Source organism: Salmo salar, chromosome ssa18, assembly GCF_905237065.1.
Source record: "Salmo salar chromosome ssa18, Ssal_v3.1, whole genome shotgun sequence".
NCBI lineage: Eukaryota > Metazoa > Chordata > Actinopteri > Salmoniformes > Salmonidae > Salmo > Salmo salar.
The window spans coordinates 68,486,505-68,491,574 of record NC_059459.1 but is presented as its reverse complement, the minus strand read 5'-3'; positions in this window follow the sequence as shown (position 1 = coordinate 68,491,574).

Here is a 5,070-nt window from a genome sequence, read left to right as displayed (position 1 = left end):
CTCCTTGTTTCTGGTTCATTTCTGAGAGGAAGAGGAAGAGAGGCCAAACTCGGCAGAAAATCTGTCTCCCTCCAGCAGGTGGCGTTTTTTTCATTGTTTCATCAAATCAATAGATTCGTTTTTGTGTGGAGGTCAAAGATAATGCAGAATTTGGTCAAACAAAAATGAATGGCTTTTTTAAATTTGCCATGTGAGGTTAATTTGATTAAATAGAAGTTTCATAGTACTTAAGTTGTTACGAGTGTACTGATATTAGTAGGACACATGACAACCCGTCAGCTTTGAGAAAAAAAGTGGTATCAGAGTTACTACAATTATTATGACTGAATGGGATCAGAGTTACTACTATTATTATGACTGAGTGGGATCAGAGTTACAACTATTGCTATGATTGATGGAGGAACCAGGGAGGAGTCCGCTGTGGCCAAAATGGGAAAAGGCCACACACACACACACACACACACACACACACACACACACACACACACACACACACACACACACACACACACACACACACACACACACACACACAGAGTCCGTCAGTCAGTCCTGTGCCAGAGTCATCTACAATATCTGTGGTTCCAGACAGGCTTTATTCTAGTAATCACAGCTCTATAATGGTGATTTGATCAGTTGATTCAGATTCACCTGTTATTATGTGGTATGTTTAGCCATCACTAACACAGAGGGGCTGTTGCCTACATACAGACTTGAAATCATTGGCCACTTTAATTAATGGATCTCTCGTCACTTACATAATGTTTACATATCTTGAATTACTCATCTCATATGTATATACTGTATTTTATACCATCTATTTCATCTTGTCTATGCCGCTCTGTCATTGCTCATCCGTATATTTGTATGTAAATATTCTTATTCCATTCCTTTACTTAGATATGTGTGAATTAGGTAGTTGTTGGGGAATTGTTAGATTGCATGTTAGATATTGCTGAACTGTCGGAACTAGAAGCACAAGCATTTCACTACACTCGCATTAACATCTGCTAACCATGTGTATGTGACCGATTTTGATTTAATTAGAAATTATACAAAGATACATTGTGCTCTTTGCAACAGACATCAAGATGTACATGTTTATACAGAAATACTAATGCAACATAGGATCCTAAGCCCTGGAGATCGGTTCTCCCTGGCAACGACAGACAAGCACATGGGCACTAATGATAAAATGGAATGCAGTCCTTAGGTTATCACCAAGCCATCGTAAATCTACTGTCAGCTTTAAACCTCAGAAGAACAAACTATGTGGAAGTACTCATATAGGAACACATTCTAATATTAAAGTAATGTGATTAACATAATGTTGTAATTCTACGACATGGTTCAAACACCTTTCACTGAATGGAAATGTCTGGTTCAAACACCTTTCACTGAATGGAAATGTCTGGTTCAAACACCTTTCACTGAATGGAAATGTCTGGTTCAAACACCTCTCACTGAAGAATGAATGTCTGTTTCTCTGCCTCCCCGAGCCGGCAAGGTGGAAAAACTGCTATTCTGCTGTTGAGCAAGGCAGATAACCCCCAACAACATCGGCGCTGTGGACATCGATTTAGGTAGCAGCCGCACCTCTCTGACTCAGAGGGGTTGGGTTAAATGCAGATGACACATTTTGGTTGAACGCATTCAGTTGTGCAACTGACTAGTCATGCCCCTTGCCTTTTAGAAGAGTACTCTGGAAGAGGGAGGAGGAGGAGGAGGAGATACAACAGTTAGAGGTGTTGTGTGTCTGTTAATGTGTATTCATATATAAACTTATAGGAAAAAAAGTTGTACCTAGAGCCAAAAGCATGTCCCTTCAAGCTGGGTAACGATACAACAGCCAAGACAAGACACAATAATTTGACGGTTTTAGAAAGTCATTTTATTGATCTGAACTACCCAGTTTTAAAACGTCTCCTGTCGGCTGTTGGCGACTCAAATTCAATGTGTAAAACCTTAGCTTTTAGTCTTAAGCAATTCTGTTCAGTGTTGAAACTACACTCCCACTCTGCCCACAGTAATACTCAGTTGAATTTGCCTTTCCCAAGAACAGTTGATCCTTACTTGTATCTGTTCAAGGGGGCATGAAAAAGGCAGATCAACCTTATCAAATAGGCTAGACACAGCTAGGTGATGTCATCTAAGCCCAAGCAATAAGGTTTGACAGTTTAGCGGGCATCCTCAGGGTCAAGGCCGCAACTTTCACTTGGGATGGGGGCAACATGTCCCCCCCACATTCTGAAATGGCATTTTTGTCCCCCACAGTTTTATCATTGTAATGTGATACAAAAAGGTGTGACGGTGTGCTTTAGGACCATGCAGACGCCTCCGATCGGTCAGGTAGGCTGTGTCATGACGTTGGCCTGTGGGTAAGGTTTATGACCCCCCCCCCCCATAAATACCTTTCTCCCTTCCCCTCTCTGACCCTACTGAAGGACTTGAATAGCCTGTGTTAAATATAGAGAGTCTGGGAACATCAAACAAATGGGGAAAGGAACCATATTTTGGTAATAAAACCAGTTGGAAATATGCTTGGGAACGTAATGAGTATGTATGTCAGGTTCGTTGTTATCTGAAACATTATGATTGATGACAGGACGACATAAACTGTACCTGAGAAAGTATACACCCTCTAGTTATCAGAGTAACATGGAATTGTTATGCAATTGAAATGTTTGATATTGAAATTGTTTGTTAGGAGATGAAATGTAATTTTAGCTTCCAAATGAGAGATTTGGGTTTTCATAAGGAAAGTGCCCTGCTCGATCAGTGGCCCACCCCTGTGAAGAGGGGTTATAAACGATGAAACACATCCTTCCCCCCTCTCCACTATATAAGCCTTTGACGAAAAGATAACCAGGTTGTTCCAGTACGTAAGGTCTGCAGCCTCTACGTTAGAAGGACACACATGTCAAGCACAGAACTAAGCCAACCTCGGCGTTAGCTTTGGTGGCGAATGGTATGAACTTTGAGCTTATTCACTACAGAAGTGATACTTCCTAGCCGCTGTAGACGTGGGCTAGGAAAGGACGGACGACGGATCCAGTCTAACAGACGGACGAAGATACCACCACGTATCCAATTTACCACCAGAGACATTCTTAAGAGTTTACAGGAAGATCTGTTGGCCAACCCGGCCAGCATCTGCGACCAATCTACCGAAGCGCAGCTCAGAGTAAATATTTATTGCATTTTCCTTTTCCAAATGGCCGGTAATTTAGAATGCATAAGATAATGTATTTACGATAGCCTAGCTGCTGTTTCTCTGTTCCTAAATCTTCCCGCTCTTTCATTCATGCCAAACCCCCTTTCCTTTGTGTAACCAGCCATGATACAGGTTCCGTCCACCAGGACGTTTTCTGTATGACATCATTTGTATTCTGTGTATATGTAATTCTGTGTGATTAGTTTAGGTATTTAGTAAATAAATAATTAAACCCAATTTTGTATTGCTGATTCAACTTGTTAGCCAGGGTTCGTGAAGATAGCCAAGAATTTACAACTTTCATTATGAGACTGAAAATAAGACAAGGGTTAATATTGACTGCTATCGATGTAAAATATTACAAAGTATTTTAAGAGTTTATTCGGAAGATAACGGCTCTATAAACGTTCTTCCGTGGTGCCCCGACTTTCTAGTTAATTACATTTACATGATTAGCTTAATCAGGTAATATTAATTACAGAGAAATCATTTTATAAGTTAGCATGTCATATCACTTAATCTGGCATAGCCAAAGACACGACAGCTGTTTGGAGTGTTTATCCAACTGGATGAGAATAAATAATGATAATAATAATGATGGTCCCCCCCCACTTCTAAAACCAAAGTTGCGCCCCTGCTCAGAGTCTAGAGTGAGGCACCATACCTATCTCAACCTAACAAGATTCTCGCTGTCCGGGTCAGAGCTTCCACCATAGACATCTTAATGATTATCTCTCCTGGATTAAATCCTTTCCCCACTCCTACTAATGCAATAGTACAATAGGCCGGGTCTAGGTTACTTTATTGCAGAAACACCGATTTTATTCAGTTAAGAAGCAGTTTCATGTGGTAAAATTACCAAATTCCACCATGGGTGGGATGTTATTAATATTGTTCATAATTTATTTTCAAAAAACCTGTTGAAGATCTGGTGTTTCTATGTCAAATGGTTTTGTTATATTTCAGTCTTCTGTGACGTATACGGTGTAATATTGGGATGGAAACTCAATATTGAGTACATTTTAAGTCTATATCTGACATGATACAGGTGTCTTCTTTTTTTAAAGCCCGTTACCATGTGTGTGAGGTGTTTACCTTGTTTCAAAGTAGATACCAAGAAACACTCTGTGTTGCCCTGATTCAGCCCATTGCAGTAAAAGGCTAACCAAATGCTAAAAATCCTCAAATTAATTAACCTAATTAAGGAACTTAAGTAAAACAACTGATGAAAAGAGTCCATAAAAACAAAACAGAGTTTAATAATAATTCCCAAATGGCCATAAAAGTCAGGGTTTTACAGCAATAATCACACAAGCATGATAGATGTAGATACAGTGCCTTCAGAAAGTATTCAGACCCCTTGACCTTTTCCACATTTTGTCACGTTACAGCCTTATTCTAAAAGGTATTAAATAATACAAATCCTCAGCAATCTACACACAATACCCAATAATGACAAAGCAAAAACAGGTTTTTAGAAATGTTTGCGAATGTATTAAAAACAGAAATACCATATTTACGTAAGTATTCAGACCCTTTGCTATGTGTTGAGATTTCTAGCTCACTCAGGAAAAGAAAAAAAAAATATATAAATAGATAAAAGAGGAACGAGTGATTTCTTTAAGTTTCTTAGATGCTCAAATATGTTACGTTATGTGCGCATGCGTAGCTTCACTAGAGACTTAAATTACAGCACCTGGTAATCACTTCCCAGTAGACAATCATCAGGAGCACACAGCCCGTTGGTATGTAACTGCGAACTACTCAGTCTAGCATTGATGTTTAAGTCACTTATATGTTTGTGCACTGAACGTTTACCTCACTGTGTTGGTGTTAGTTGGCCAGGAGTAACTTGT